Below are 17675 nucleotides of genomic sequence, written 5' to 3'. Positions count from 1 at the left end.
AATAAAAGTCCACACTCAGGTGAAGTTTCCTGGCCATGCCAACATGCCTCAGTTTTGACCTGCAGGGACCATCTTTACATACAGGAATGCAGTTTGGTTTCCACGCTCAGATCGCATTTTGGCTGAAAGTACCAGCAAGGTTGCCAATTGTAAACGGTTTTTAAAGTCGACAGAGACTTCCAGATCTTTTCCGATAAGCTTGAGAGAGAACTTAAAACTTTTTGATACTGGTTCAACCCTATAAGCCTAGGGGCAAATAAATCTACAATCGTCAGTCTTCGAGCCAACCCACGGCCAACTATCTGAATTCAAGTCACATGCTGAATTTACACATTAAAAACATAGTGAACATGACAAGACAATTACTATCACAGGTTAACACGTACTTCAAAGCACAAAGAAAAACCCAGCAGATGCCATATTCAATTAGCCCAAAAGGTGAGCAGAGAAGGATGTTATGCTGATTAACGCACTCGTTAAGACGCGTCCAAACCAATAGCCCACTTCAGCGTTGCAACACGTTTGGAAAGCATTTCGCCGTCTTAATCCCGGGGTCCTCGCCAAGCTAAAGGTTACCTTTACTTTTCCTGCGTCGCCCCCCGAGCCGGCAGGAGAGCGAGCCCACGGCGTTACCCCGCGCTCCCACAACCGCGCAGGAGCAGGAGCAGGGGCAGGGGCAGGTACAGCCCGCAGCTCCGAAAGCGCCCCGGCCGGCAAAAACCCCAAGCCGCAAAGTAAAGCCCAGCCCTGGGGGCAACCGGCCGCGCAGCCCTCCGCTCCGCGCCCCACCGGCCGCCCGCGCCCCGCGACGGGACGCCGCCGCCCGGAGCGCCGCCACCCGCGGAGGGAGAGCCGGGCTCCGGCTGCCCTCGCCCGCGGAGGGACCCTCCGGCCCCGGCGGCCGCCCCCCCCCGCGGGGCGTCCCGCTCCCACCGCACCTGCTCCGCCCGCCGCAGCGCGCCCCGCGGACCCACCGGTGGCGGCGGCGGCGGCGGCGGCTCCCCTCCGCATGCTGCCCGCGGCTCGGCTCGGCGCGGCTCGGCTCCGGGCGGCTCGGGGCGGGGCCGGCGGACCGGGGCGGGCGGAGGCGGGCCGGCCGCCCCAGCCCCGTGCGAGCCGCCGCCGGGCGCCCTTGCGCTTCGAGCAAGGTGCGTTTCCCTCCCCCCCCGCGCCCCACGCCCTCTCGTGGCTCTTCGGGACCGGCCGCGCCCGGGGCCGCGTGGGTCCCGCACCCCGCGCCGCCTGCGGCCCCGGCTGGAGGCGGGGGCTCACCTGCTGGCCCGGGTCCGGCCCTGAGCGGCGTCCCCGCGGGGGCGGTGGAGAAGGTGCCACCTGTAAGTTGGGGAAGTGGTGCGTGCGTGTCAGCACATCCGGCAGAGCGCGAAATGGGGAACTCAGAAACGGTTTCTTTTGTCTGTTTCGGTTCTGTATTTGAGGAAGCTTAACGGTTGTCATAGATTCAGGAGGTTTAAGAAGATTTAGGTCAGCAAGCGAATGGAAAACTAGTGGAAAGAAAGCTCAAGATTGACAGGTAATGTAACGAACAGCTCTTGCACTACAGCTCCTTGACTTTTATCAACAATAACAACATCTTGCTAACGGTAGAAGTGAAGTTTTGTGAAAAAAAGAAAGAACAGAGAAAAACAACTGGGATTCACTTGAACTGCTGCAACAGGGAGGGTAAAATGCTCTGCAGCTAGAGCTCTATCTACTAACCTAAAGGTTTGATAAAAACCTCAGCAGGCCTACTTTTAGGTAACTTAAAACATTCCTAAATATTTTGACATGTGATACACAGGCAGTATACCTTAAGTGACCTTGAAGAAGGCTGTGGCAAACAAGTGAGTGGGAACCTACTGTGCCATGGCATGAGCCACCTGACCTTTTTCACACTTGCCTGCTCTGAGCCAAATTTAAAGCTGCTTTGGATAAAGTGGAGAGAAAACAAGTATGAATGTGGCCCCATTTAACCATGCACAGCTGAATGTAACACAGTCTCTAATGAGCCAAGCATTTAACCAACTCTGTAAAATAATTTGTTGACTTCAAGGTAAGCGTTTTGTTGTGGAAAATGCCTCTCATTTGGGTTGAAATTTGTCTTCTAGCATTGTGCTTGGCTGAACCCAAGTTTTACTCGATTGTTAACTTTTGAATTGCAGTATGTTTATCTGCTTATTTAACTTTGGGAGATTAAATGTACTTTTCCTCAAGGTGATAAAAGCTAGGATATAGAAGTAATGGTGCATACTGTTTCCCTGCTATCTACAAGACCATCTTCTTCAGCAGCCTTGAGGAAGGCAAGAACAAGGAATGAGAAAATGCTCTTGGCAAACTTCCAGCAAAAGTGAACTGTAGTTAGCAAAGGGGGATGTGTGTATGAAAGAAATAATATCTATATGATTTGTACAAAGTCTTCCTAGTGTGAGGCCAGCATCGAGAGCCACGTGAAAGCAAGATTCCTCTGCAAAGAACCCAGAAAATACAAAGTCAAAAGAATTTAACCCTTCCTGGGAAATATTCCAAAACTTCCTTCTTCAGGAAAGATGTTCCTTCTTGGTTAGGAAAGATGCTTACAGCACTGGCCTCCCATCTGTCTCTTCACCTTTACCAGCTCTCCTCTTTCTTCCACTCCTCTCAGAAAAAGTTAAGTCCATAAGAAGACAACACTTTCCTGCCAAGTCCTTCCAAAATTTTCATGCGCTCCCTAGGGTGATGTGCCAGGCGCTGCATGAAGACCACCAGAGACCCTGCTATTATAATAACTATAATTAGTATATTTAGTCATTGTCCTTAAATATTTGAGCTTTGAAAATGGCCAAAAAATGAATGTATAGTTCACAGTCACTAATCTTAACTATTATCATAACCATCTTTTAAAATTATGTTTCATTAGATGTTACTTAACCAGAATTAAGAAATTCTTTATTCATAGTCACACCTACTTCTCTCCCAAGGAAAATGTAACTAAGATACTGTTTAATCACTCTGGGCTAAGATGAACACATTTCCGTAAAGATTAGATTAATAAACCATAATCAAGTACCACAAATTTGGCATTACATGTGGCTCTGTTGGCTACCCTAGCCCACCCTCCCTTATGCGAAGCATGGGACACTCAACCATAAAGGAAAACAGCGACTTCCTGGGTGCGGCACAGCCTCCCCTTCCAGTGAGACTGAGTTCCTAATCCATTATTTTTAACAGTGCAGCTGCTTTGTAATTTTTTTTCGTTCAGTCCTAGCCCGTTCTCCCGCACTGGAAAGACAGGAGAAAGGAATAAGAATAGCCCCTCTGAGAAACACTCTAGCCTTACCAACTAGTATAAAGCCATGCGTGCTAACTCCACTGTAGGATGTTCATCCCCTCACTGTGGCTGACTATGTAAAGCACTCCCTTTCCTGACATGTGCAAGCCTATCTATTCAAATTCTTGTAGATGTAATACTATCTACATATCCAACACAATAAAAGCTCTTCTTGTGGTATTTAAACAACCTGCCTGATCCTTTCTGATTAATTTTGGATTTTTTCAAAGTTAACTAAACTTTTGTATACAAAAGAGATGGTCTGGTTGTTATGTCGCAGCCTGGGTCTCAGGAGACCGTGCCAAACTCCCTCCTCCACCACTCATCTCCTATATGACTTTGAGAATTCATGCATCCATGGTGTGTATCAGTTCGTGATCTATAGGGTGCAGGTAATAAGACTTCCTTACCTTATGGGGGCTTATGAGGGTGAAACCTTCATATGAGGGTAAAACCTTGACATTCTACTACATCACGTGAAAGGCCATTATGGGTAGCATAGGTATTTTCCTGGTCTTGAAGTTTGTCATCATATTCCTCTCTGGTGAGAATCAGTAGTTAAATATAAATTTTCATACTCTCTTCCTTCAGTAATGCTTTTTGTTTTAAATGAACATATAAAGCCATTAGAGTGGTTCTTTTAAAGGAATTTGGCTTTATAGATTGAGGAAAAGAAAACAGATCTAAGGAAAGGAGGGTGATTTCTTTATGTGGGAGCATATAATTTTCCTGGAGCCTGGAATAGCTGGATTTTCTTACCACATGTGCAGGAAATAGCCCTTCCTACCTGATCCTGAAGTATCACATAATACCCTTAGCATATAATGGAACTATTCTAGTGTGATACACCTTCTAAGCAACATTTCTGTTCAAGTTTCCAAACACATTAACAGATTTATACATGTCTATTGAGGAACAGTTCAAAACACTTTGGTTCATTGGCAAATAATAAATATTTAAACTATTCCACAGGGTCCTCGTTTCCTAATTAAAAAACAGAAGTACCAACAAAACACACCTAGTTAATTTTCTAGCCCTCTTCCCACAGATGACTACAAGTTAATTTGTTAGGGAAGTTTGGGGATGGGTCCTTCATCACCCTACCTTCCTCATATTTGCAATTTCTCATACACTCACTGCTTCTGCTGCAGTAACAGTAGTAGGGCTCCCCCACACTGGCACAGAACTGCCAAGATTTGTATTTGCCCTGTGTTGCCTCTGTCCTTTAAGAGGGCAAGCTCTAACAAACTATCCCACAGCACACCTGGCCAGTAACACATCCCCAGGTTGGTAACATTAGTTCTCCTTTCTTCAATGCAAATACTCTGTTGTTTGGGGTTTAGTCATTGAGGGGGGGGGGGGGGTGGCAGGGGGCAGGTTTTTTAGTTTTGGTTGGGGGGGGTCCCCATATGTGAATATTTTCTCTGATATTTTGACAAAAAAGGAGATAGAGCTTGTCTGATGCAGGTTACTGACACAAATCTAGGAAATTTCACTCTTTAGATCACGTCCTTGCTGGTTAAATCTCCCTGAAGCTAGAAAGGATTTTACTGATGTGAAATTTCTAATAACACATCAAATCTGAGCACAGGATGATCTCTTGCTCCCAGTATCATGCAATATTAACTGACTCATTTTCTAAGACACTTTGATAACTGCAATCTCATCTACAGAATACCCAGCTAGCCAGCACCAGTCTCTTCAAAATCTTCAGTTTATGAATCAAAAAATCCCTTCTTTGAAGGCAGAAGAAATGAGCCTCATACTCTCTAGGATTTTAGTAAGGCACAAAATTATAATCCCATTTTTATTCCTACAATAGAGTCACATCTCAGTGTCATTTTACTTTGTGTAAGGGATAATGTCAGCTTTAGTGATGATGTAATTACAAATCATGGAAACATTTTTTGAGTTCTGAAAAGCAACAACCAGAACCTTAAGAAGTTTGAAACTTCTCTTGGAGCACATATGATTTTGTAAGGTATATTTGAATTTTGAGAAGATTTGACAGATAATCAAATAAGGTGGACATTATGAAAGGTACAAGAAATAACTATTGTAAAGATTTGCATTTGCTTCTTCTATTATTGTCCTTGTTGTAGCCAGTCTTTTAGTCAGCTGTTAAAAGATTTAGTCTTCCATAGGGATGTATTTGGATTTTTTCCCTAAGGAATATCACTAAAAGTCTTCATTTTATTAATGCCGAGTCCTCAGTGCCCTAAGGGCTTTATTCCACAGATATTTTCATTTCTGACATTTGGGTTTGTGTGCTCAGATACAGTTTTGATTCTGCTTTGATTTGCAGAAGTCACTACTCTGAGAAATACATGAGAGAATATCAAAGGCATAGAGCTACTTCTGTTGAAATAAATGTCAACATCTCATTGACTTCAGAGAGAGAAGGATCAAGTAATTAAACATTGTTTTGCATGGATTCCAATAGGCTTTGGATCAGGCGTCATTTTCCTAGCTAGTACTTGCAGCTTTGCTGCTTTGGATTCTGCTGACAAATGACTCTCTGTAAAACTAACCGACCAGGCTCAACAAAGCTGATAAGATTTCCTTCCTGCACTGCTGTGCTAACACCTTCCCTGAAAACGTACTCTGAGTTTGGTCATACTTGATTTCAGATTAAGACTTTGCAGAGCAAAGTGAAACTTAAATGTCAGCTAAAGTGATAAAGAAATTTAAGTTAATGCAGTGTCTTTCAAGCCAAATGATTCCAGGCTGTGTACAGCTGGTAAATAGATTCTGCTTAGTTAGGGTGCTAAAACATCTGCATGAGCTGGTAACTGTCAGCTGCTTAAAGGATGTCATGTTGCAAAATAGCCAGCTAGGTTGCTTCAGATTATATCAGGAGAAAAATATAGTGATCTCTGATAGAGATGCTGGGGAAATTTTGTGGAAACAACCCCCCCCCCAAAAAAAAAAAACAAACCAAACCCAAACACCAGTAAAAACAACATGGAAGACTTGTGCACGCACCTGGATGAAAACAGTTCCTAGAATGTGACTGTCAGTGAATAAAGGGAATCTTCTGTAAATACATGCTTAATACAAATTAACTATCCTGTATGTGTTGTCAGCAAGAACCTGAGATTATTTCTTGTCTGTGGGAAACCTTCTGTTAGAGACAAAGATCACTTTCCAGATGCTTTGATGTTAGCATATTAAATCTTAGCAGAGACTTTATTTAATTAAATGTTACTTATGTTTTGTGGGTGTTACTGAACAAAGTCTTCCCTGAGTGTCATTAATGGAAGAATGACAGAGTTTGAACCAGTGAGGACCATCATGATAAGTCTGAGTGCAGAGATAGTCTCTGGTGATATTTTAGGGAAATTACTGTTTCTCAGACAGCTGAACACTCAGGCATACTTGCCTAGCTCAAGGATGAAACCACAACACTTCTAATTGCCACGCTTCCAGTTTCACAGATTCTCGTTTTTCATTTTTAAGTTAAACACTTCTAGTTAGTCTGTGCTTTTGTAATTGTTTCTTTAATGAATATGACTCCATATGCATTAGAAGTTTAATGCTAAATCTTTTTTTTTTTTTTCATTCTCGGGGAAGGAGGTACTTTCTTTGGCAATTCCAGGGTTTACTTTGGGAGATTCTAGTGACTGATCATTTACTGTGTTGCATTATACTGTATTAGAGAAGAGATGACCTTGCTTCTCATGCTTAGCCAGGAAGGAATGGCTAGGAAGATGTAGTCTTTTTTTATAATTACCTAATACAAATGTTTCTAACTTGCCCTATGGAGATAATAGAAAACAATCACCAACTGCTGGGTATCAGTTTTGTCTGTTATACATTATTGTCTGTCTTGACAGCGTAAAATAAATAAATTATATGTATTCAACCCCCCTTTGTTTAAAAAATAAGGCTGCTAAGAAACAAGAGTTACGCATGTTTAATGCAATTTACAATTAGCATTTATATAAAAACATGAAATGTAGCCATGATGCACTTGGAAACTATTACAGTGCAACTAAAATGCAAACTCGTGGTCTGGACAAAGAAGAAGAAATGTGAATTTTACTGTCATGTCAATTAGGACCCTGGCCAATGTATAATTACAACTTCTAAAGTTCCTTTCCATGTTCTGGATTCTGTAGGAAATGTCAATTAATGTCACTGACATATTTACGCTCATATTTACTCTTTCTTCAAGATAATGTTGATACGGATTTCCAAAGGATACTGTCAATAAGAGTGGAATAACTAAGGACCTATAGGTTCCACAGAAATTTTGCATATTATGGTTATATATAGTTCAGCAAGGAAAGTGTTGATGCATATAAAAATTTGGTTCACCTGTAGGTTTGCATTTCAGTCTGATTTATATGTGTCACAAATATTTGCATATGTAAATTTTATTCAAAAATACTCAGTTGTTGTCATGGTTCAGGATGTAAGTGGTTATGCTCAATGACATATGTATATTGACATTTTTCACTACTATGCTTATCAGTAAGAAAGAAAATTTCATCCAGCCTCCTACCTTTCACTGGAGTCAATCCTATGCTCATTTAAACCAATAACTAACTTTTCTTCTGACTTCACTTGACTGCAAAAAAACAAACAAAAAAAAGACCGAGACATCTGTTAAAAGCAAGGATTCCACAGTCCTCACCGGAGGCCAAATAGCAGCACAGCAACACAACTGCTAAAGCTAAAGATATTCATGGCATTGATAGGCTACTCACAGTACAGACACAAAAGAGACTTTTTTCCTAAACCTGGTGTTATAAAGTTGTGAGTTACAGGTCTCTAGTCACTACCTTAACCTTAGGAAAATTATCCTCAAAAGATTGGATTTCTTTCTGTGTAAAAATTACAACAGTGTTCTCAAACTGCTACTCGGGAATATGTTCTTGAAAGTTTAATTGCTTTTTAACTACCCACTGCAACTTCAGGTTTTTTATTTTATATCCAACCACAGCAGCATTGAAGATTTCTCTCTCTTATCTGATCACAGAAAAAAAGCAGCTTATTCCTGTTTCTACCCTTTCATCCCTGGTTTCTTAAATGGGGCCTAAAGCCATTTGTCTCTTTAACCTTATGTGATAATTAAGTTGTTCGAGCTTAGTCAACTTCAGTTTTCCCAGTTAAATTGGCCCCCTTCCAGCATTGTCAGTTTTCCATAAACCTATAGGGAAGAGCTCAGCCTTACATAATGCCTCCCAGAGAAGCTCAGCACTGCCGTACAGACGCAGGCCATCCGCAGACATCAGTGCTACCAAAACCCATCTGCCAAATTCAGAGTGGCTCAGGAGGACACAGCCCTCTTCAACACTGCTTATGAGAGGGAAGACAAGTGCTATAGCCCACCTGGCAGAGCAAAAGCAGTTTTACGGCAAGCATTTGACCTGTTCAGACCACATGTGGAATAAGGCCACGGTCATTCTCCTCCCTGCCATAAGCTTTGGAGATTTCAAAGACGTTGCAGGTAATTCAGCCCCTACTGCTGCCTCCCCCCGAGACAGCAGGCTCTGCAGCACCACATTTCCTACCACCACTTGGCTATTAGCTTTGCGCTTGACAGAGAGGTGCCACCTAATGAATTGCCTCCAGCTCCCAGGGGAACACTAAGGCTTGTTGAACAGCCTCCTTTCTGTTGCTTGGGTTTTCTTAGCTCATGAGATCTCACTGGACCACAGCACAAGCAATATTGTTCTTGACAACCTGTAAAATATTTTTATGAACTCCATAATTCAGTATTTAAACGTCATGTTAACAACTTCAAACAAACAAGCGTAGCTTAAAGAGAGACCTTTTCAGAGTTGCACCATCTGCCACTAACTTTCCAGTCTCAGTGCCAGCATAAAAAAAAAGGTATTCTTTAATTAAAAAAAAAAAAAAAAAAAAAGGTCCTGTGCATCTGCAAATTTGTCAAAAGGGCAGTTGGCATCCCTCCACCCTTCCTGCTGGTGCATACCCAGAGTTTGAAATACCAGATTTCAGCTGGTGAAGGAGGAGCCTGAACACACCGAGAGAAAAACCACTTTTAACTCTCTGGAATGGTAACAGCAGCACTTGGGGAAAAAACAAGGCCTGGGCACAAGTGCATTTTCACAACAGCTGAAATGAAGACATTGAACAACTGCCACATTCCCAGGGGAAATCCTGTTGAGCAGAAACTTAGTCCATCAGCTTGTTGTACGATTGCTCTATGTTGTTCACAGAACTGGCATTTCTTTCAAGTGCACTTCATAGGTTATTTAAAATTCATACATGAGATTGACCTGCAAAACTCAGCACAGCTGAAAAGTCTTCTTTTGCCATTCAACCTTCCTGATTTGAAAGTACTTCTTTCTGCATGTGAAGTGCTTTTTTTAGCTATATTGCATCCTTGCAATTTCTTAATAAGCAGTAATTATGCTGCTCTTTCAAGATATGCATCTGGCATCAGCCATTCACTAACATACTGTCTAACAATCTATAAGCTAAAGACTAAAAGATATTTTCAGTATTAAAAAAGGTCAATTTGAAATAACTTCACAGGATTCACATGGTTTATTTACAGTAGTGCAATACTTCCTGGTGATTTAGAGATCACTGTCTGGCCTTTCACTTTCACCCACGCAGACAAATACTTGTTGTCAAGACAGTAAATAAAAGTTTAGATATACATGGATAATTCATATTACATTTCAATAAAATACTATTTTAAGTACCATTGCTATCTAACAGACTGTTTCAGAGAATGGTTTACTGTGAAACTTTACAGATGAAACTTCCTTATTAAAAAAAAAAAAAAGTTCTACATTTCAAGCAGACTTCTGTCTTTAATTAATTGAATTAAATGGCTGGTTTCCTTCATGAGCCCTGCCACTTCTCTTATCATTTACTCCAGGCAGCAACAGAGTAGGATTTTTAGCCAACACATTTCACTCTGCACTCATGGAGAGAAAATTTATATGTACTTTTTTATTTCACAATATAGCCAGTTTTTGGAAACTTGCCCACTCTTGCTTTCTGTTTTGCTTAAAACATTAGTCTACAAAGCATCAAAAAGCATCTTAAACTAAACTAATGTCTGCATGTCATTGTTTATAAATGTGCAGGCACTTGCCTGGAGGCAAAAGAACCCATAATACTGCTACCATTTACTGTTATTTATATTTAGCTTTTTCTTTTTTAGTGAGGGTTTTCCTACAGCATTTTTTTGTTTCAGGTTTTAGTTCGGCCTGCCATTGGTACTGTATATAGTACCATTTTCACCCTAGCAGCTCTGTACGCCGGCCAAAGAAGGTCAGCTGAGAACAAGGGGTTGGAGCATCTCCCAGGGCCTGGCTGGGCTCTATTACTAGCACTTCTGTGGACAAATATGCAAAGTTTAATGAAGTCAGTGGAAAGACTCCCACTGGCTTTCGTTAGCTTTGGATCCGGCTATAAATTAGGAAAGTTTGATTTTCGTTCCATTACTTGTCCGCAATATTTTTTCCCTGTGTTAACCACATAGCTCCTCTTTAAACAGTGGCAGAACCGCTCTTTTCAGTCAAATGGTCAGTTTGTCAGTAAGTTACACTGTAATATGACCAGATAGGGATCCTAAGATTGCTGCTAACTGAAGAGGAGGAAAAAAGAGGCCCTTTCCGGTTTTGTGGACAAAGTCATTGACTTCAAGGGAATCGTACAGTATCCTATTATGCTTTGTATTCAGCGTGTGGTAAAATACCATTCTGAAGTGGGGGAGTAGCTGTTATCCTACCTTTCCAGAAGGACAAAGTAAAGACAAACCACAGTCCTAGGAAAAACTAGGGAAGTGATAGAAAAACTTGTCTAAGGTGACTCACTAATTTAACAAGGGCAGAAACAGTATTAATGCAGGAATTCCTAGCTTCTGTGTCCCATTCCTTGCTCCCTCTGTGTGTATGACATATGACATATACATACTGTATCACAGAAGAAAGCACATAGGAAGTGCACAGTAAATCAGGATTTTGTCAGTTTAACAAGGGTAAGTTTAAAGAAATATTTGTTCTTGGAGTCAAAAGCATAGGCCTTGAGAACAAAACGACAGCTATCAAGGCAGTTTATTTTGAAGTTTAAAAGTGATTACTGTCCCCACACATTCATCTGAGTAAGATAAAGATATAAAGAAATAGTATTAAGTAATTAAAGTTTTTTTTAAAAAAAGAAATAAAATTTTCCATTAAAAAATACTGGTCTTGTACAACAGACAACATCTATGCAGTCACGTATCAATAAAATTTGCTTTTTGAGTAACGACTTTCCCTCAGAACATTTTCTATTTATAAACCCTCTTAAGCCTTTTGCAGTGTTTCCTGTCCAGACATACCACTTAATCACCAGAAAATGATTCAGCCAATCAGTCCAGGCACTTCCCAAACACAGGATTCAAAACTAGTGAGAAAATTATGAGCATGCTCAAAACTTGACTGATGAGTCAAAATACTGTTTAAACTGATTCTTTTTTCCTAGATCAGAAATATGTTAGAAATGGTTCACCTTGTCATTGGAAGTACTTGGACACTTGTTCAGCAAGAATAAGAATATTTTGCTCATTCATTCACTCTGAAATGCTTTCTATTTCTGTAATTACTTGACCACAATATTATATTTCAAAAGCAAACAAACAGGCTTATGACCAAGATTTGGAACATGGTTAACTCTCCTGCTGCTCTTCTTTGGTCTGGGGTGGGCATTGTTATGAAGAAATGCTTGATCTTTTTAGCTTGCATAAGTAACTATCTTGGAAACACAAAGACATAACTGGCTAAAATTGTCATTTTGAACTTACTTATTTACTAACTCACTGCTAATTTTTCAGCTCTAGAATGTCAGAGATCTTGTTACATTTTCTATGCACAAAAATGAATGTTGTTTAATATTCATCCATAAACATCATCCAGCATATTCATCTGCAAAAAAACTTAGAGATGGAACTGGAATACAGAGCACAAGCAATCTCAATTCTCCTTTCAAGAAAAAACTAAGAATGGAGTTTCATCCTGAAACATTAACTTGTGCATAACTATCTGCATGATTCATCATGGAAATAACCACAGAATTTCTTCACACTCCACAGTAAAAGAAAAGCAGTAGAAGTGTTTCCTTTTGTCCAGATGTAAAAGCACCTAATTTCTGGCATTTCAACCATTTAGCTTAAAGACAGCCCCACCTGCATGTGTTGTCCTAATCTGCATGCACCAACAAACCCCAAAACTATTCCTGACCCTTTGGAATCTCCTGAGGGACACAATCTACAAATAAATCTCAGACTTGCAACACCTTAGTAGTACCATAGAAATAACGGAATTTGCATTACAAAGGACAGTTTTTTATTTTGAGGACTCTTGAGCCTCACCCTGTTTTGTGGCTGTGGATGTTGTAGCTTAAGGAAATAACTTGCTCACAGTGCAAGCCAACAGCCAGGCTGAGAATGGAATTACATATAGTCCCAGCTTTCACCCTCATAGTCTATCCATCAAACACTTACCTCCATTATTTTCCATGGCAGGTAGGGAGAAGGAAGCTATGGAGATTACACCCAAGTAACATCATTTACTCAAAATCTGTCTTTTAAATAACAGCTTCTTTTCTGTTATTGTTTCAGGTACTTTGCAAATCTGAGGCAGGAAAGAATAATCATTTACAGTTTATGAGACCGTAGTCTATTAAGCAGAATACACATGATCCACAGCAAGGAAATTATCCTCATTTGATATTTATTTTAATTTTTTTTTTTCAGAGAGAATAACCAGTCTTTCTCTAATCCCAGCAGTTTCTTTCAAGCAGACTTTTAAAACAGGTTGGAAGTGACAGAGGAACATGTTAAATATCTACACGCAAGAGAGGGCTTTTGAAATGAAACCTGTTTCATATTAACTAAGCTAACTTCATATTGAGAGTCTTAATATGCCATTTATGGGTATATGCATGGCATGGCAATATATGCCCCCACCCTGAACTGACCTGATTCCATGCCAAAAGTGGTTGGAAAAATAAGAATGCCATATCGTCTGACAGACAATGTCATTCTGATAAACGTCTGAGGTCACATTCCAATGCTATCATTGCTGGCCTTTCATCTGCAGAAGCTGTTCTCTCACTTTCACAGCCAGCAGTACAGCCAAGTGATTCAAAAGCAGCTGAAAAACAAAGAAGGATAACTACCATAGAAACATCAGAGGAAAAAATCAAAATACTAGAATGTTTTCAGCTGCAAATGCAGCTTCAAATTTGTTAACATCTATTTCTACTGCAAGTATTGTTCAAAGTATCTACCTTTCTACATCACTAGAGGCTTACTGTGGGTTCAGTATGGAAAACTGACAGAAGGTGTGAACAATGAACTAGCACTTAAAAAGCTTTGTGTATCTCAGTATCTGCAAAATGCCATGATTTCTCCCATCTCTGAATGGCATTTCAGGTTCCACATTTCTCTGCCTCTGATATTAAGTGATATTATTATGGTAATAATGAAGCTGCTTGTCAACACTGCAAAATCTAGACATGCTTCGCTAAGTCTTTGCTGCTGCTCAGGAAAAAAATTAAGTTTCTTCAGTAAGATATACCTACCTTCCCTCTTTTCTGAGCCAAAGTTCTTTCAACTGGTCCTATATGGGACAAGGTAGCCTCGACTTCTCCTGAAAAATAACATTTTTACAGCTCTACATTATGCATATATTTACTGGGAGAAGAAAGAGAGGTGGGTCTGCAATGTCATCACAAGTTTTCCTGCTGATCCAGGGAAAGTACATGTGACCCTCACCCTATAGCTGCAAGAAATTTTGATTTAAAATAGATTTGAACAACTGCCTGAGTCTGAATGCCTGGGCCTGTGTTCTGCAACAGAGGGGGAAAAGGGAAAGAAGCAGGAAAGAACAGGGAAAGAAGGAAGAAACTGGATTAAAAAGAAAACTTCCCAAGTAAACATAGGTGAAATAATTAAACAGAGACCTTGGCAAACTCCATCTCCTTTAAAGTTATTAGGAAATAAGGATTTGAAAATGCATGCAAGTCAGCCAAAGTATAATTAAACAGTTCAACAGTGTACCTTTTATTTAACAAAATGTCATGCAAATGCCTTTTTTAGATTAGATGGAGCAAAATGAGATGTATACAGTACAGAACAAAAAGTAAACTAATACCGGGCACCAGTGTTAGTTCCAAGGCCCCTGCTTGTATTGTGTTCTTAAACAACTCCTTCACCCTCTTCTGTGGAGAGTAACTTGCTTGGTTTCTCCTTTCCACCTTCCCCCATACTCTGATATGGTAAGTTCAGAAGTGGATGCAAAGAGCAAACCAGCTAGAGTTCAGCTTGGTCACATCCCATCCATAGGTAATTCAGCGTACCTTTTCAGGGAGGTCACAAAAGAAAATTTCATCAAGATGGAGTAACTTATCAGTCGGCCTTCGGTTAAGAAATGCTTAAGAAGTAAGAATCTGTCAATTATACCAGAAATACTTCTAAAAGAAGCACCAATATCACAGACTCAGAGACTGTCAGGTAGTAAATTGGGAAACCTGTCACCATGGGCTGCTGATTTACTCAGGAGGGAGAGAAGACTCCCCAAAGTGACAAGTCAAATTAAAGCTTCTTCCCTAACTTGGCCCTGAAAAAGTCTTGCTAGCCCCCGAGGGAACTCTGTCTCCTAACCTGAAGGGATGCAGCACAAGCACATTTTTGCACATATAAAAAGTTCACAAGCCTAACACCCATTTAGCTTCATCCCACTTCCACTGACTTCAGTGGTGCAGGATCAGATCTGCATCTGGGTAATAAGAAAGTAACTTAATTTCTTACAACAAATTATAACTATATTCTTCAGTGCTCTTTCAGGAAGTGCTTACATATGACAAAAAGGTAAAGCTGTAGATAGCATAGGTTAAGTGATTTCTAAACTCAGTTACATCCTGTTGGCTAGGAGTTACTACTCCCCCAGATGCAGCACCTCATCTGACAATAACGCCATTGTCATGCAAAGTAAATGGATAATCTTAAGTCATGCTTTTTACCAAAACTGAACATTAAAGCACTCAAAGTACTGGCTTATTTTAAAACCATTCACTGCTTTTGCTGGTTCTGATAAACTCTGTGAATTTTATGTGTATGTGGAAATAGAAGGTAACAGGAATGGAGTCACGTCTTCTACTGTTTCAACATATGTTGAATATACCCTTGATAGCAGAGGTTATTAATAATCAGAAGGAAAATAGGATTCAAATGAAGATATATACGTAGATTAAGACCTGAGGAACTTTATCATCATTTAACTTGACTTCCTATCTAACACGGGCTGTTGATTTTCAACCATATACTTTCTGCTTGCATTATAGTACCCATTTTAGAAATATTTTAGTCTTTACTAAAAAGGCTCAAGTATTAAAGAAGCTTCTACATACCAAAGAAGACTGCACCAAGAACTAGCTTGCCTCAGAATAAAAAACCTGCTGCTGCAGGTTATTTGTGGCTTGAATGTATCTGGTTTCTGCTTCCAAACTTCAGGTGTTTCTTCTGCTTGATTATAGAACTGACAGTCACCTTTCCTTTACTTGTGGGCTGTGATAAATGCTAACTCTTGGATTAAACAAATAAATTAGCCTTTGTTAGACTCATTCTCCATAAGCACTGGTTGTTAATATTCAAACACATATTATTCAAGTGATCATGCCTTACCAAATTATTCAGGTCAGGCTTTATAAGAAGTGACTTAGAGTCATCAGCAATTTCTATGTTGACTCTGATAAAAACATGGCATTTTACCAGAGCAAGAACAAATTCTTGGGACTAACAGAAATAATTCAAACTAACTAATCTTATAATGACTTTTTCAGCCTATCAGTTAACTAGCTATTTAATATTGCATTTCTCTCTTTCTTTTTTTTTTTAATCAGAATGTCCAATGTCCTTAGGATGATTGACTCGTATATTAGATCAACATAGGTATGTTTATTAGCCACACTTATAAAATGCACATTACATGTCCATTGTCAAGCTCTATCACCCATAAAACTACATCAACTGGTATTAATTATGTTACCATCAATTATTTGTTTTCTTATTGCAACCCATCTCAGTTTTTGTCTGATTTTGCCTCTAGCAGTCTTAGAGTAACTACTCTGAAGTTCATGATCCATACCTTTTCCCAGTTCAAATACTGGTACATCATCTATTTTTAGTCCATTGTATCCTACAATTTGGTAAAAATGCTACTTGATCAAAAAATTCTTTAACCATCCCAGCTATATCCTGTGAGTTATTGGACTACAATCAAAGCTGTAAATATATCTTTGTATATACAACAAATTAAAAGTAGGAATCAAGAGGGACGCATCATCACACAATGCAAAGAATCAATAACAGAATAACGTGACTTGAAAGTTTAAGAGATTATAAAGTTCTGGTCTCAATATATTGACTCTAACAAAACCTTTTAATAGCAGTATCTGGGCAGGAAGTTTGGCAGGAATCACAGTAATCCAGCCCGCAGTAAATAAAGGTGTGGGCAAGTTTCAAAACATCTCGGGTGGTGACAGGGTCAAAGCCTAGCACTCTTCTACAAATGGTAAAAAGAAAATGTTCAAATTCTTGAAATACTGTTCTCGAATGGGAAGATTCAAAAATAACACAACAGCCTGAATCTGAAAGAGTACAGTAGCTGAAAAGTAATTCCTTATAAAGAAAAAAATAAAATCAGTAAATTCAGTAAGTGGTTATATTTAGAAGGCCTTAGTGCCGACTTTTTTTCTGGTAACGAACTGTTGCCAACCCTTATTCTAAAGATAAATCATATCAAAGAGGCAGCTTTTTGGTCATGAGAAACAAGCACAAAGATGGCCAAGACTTAGCAGAAAAAGATAGTGAAAGGCCGCACTGGATCATACATAGTAGACACTATGCAAGGGATCAAAACATGATATTGTGGATTTCTATGGCAGAGTTAGATCAATCAGAAGAAACAATTTCATTCACGGAGTTGCCACCCTTGACTCTTGGATAGTAAATCCAGGTTAATACTGTCCCTAAGTCCATTCACCCTAGAACAAACAAATATGACCCTAAAACAAAATCAGGGCAAAATCGGAACACAAAGCATGACAAATAACATTTGACTTTGAAAAGCTGCAGCAATATTTTGTCTTTTATGAAGAATTTAAATCTTCCAGTAACTTGCAGTTAATATTCTGAAAGCTTTTTCTGAGTTAAACTGTGTTCTTGACCCATTGACAGATTTTGTTTCTATACTCTCTCATACAGAGTGATTGAGTGGATTAGAAGTCACCACAGCTATTCACAAGGGAGAAGACTATTCATCTGAGTAGGTATTCTTCTTGTCCCAAACACTGCTGACCAATGTGCCAGAATTGGTATCGCATATTGAACAAAATCCAG

This window comes from Harpia harpyja, chromosome 16 (genome assembly GCF_026419915.1).
Source record: "Harpia harpyja isolate bHarHar1 chromosome 16, bHarHar1 primary haplotype, whole genome shotgun sequence".
NCBI classification, from domain to species: Eukaryota; Metazoa; Chordata; class Aves; order Accipitriformes; family Accipitridae; genus Harpia; species Harpia harpyja.
Note: the sequence above shows the minus strand (reverse complement) of the source record.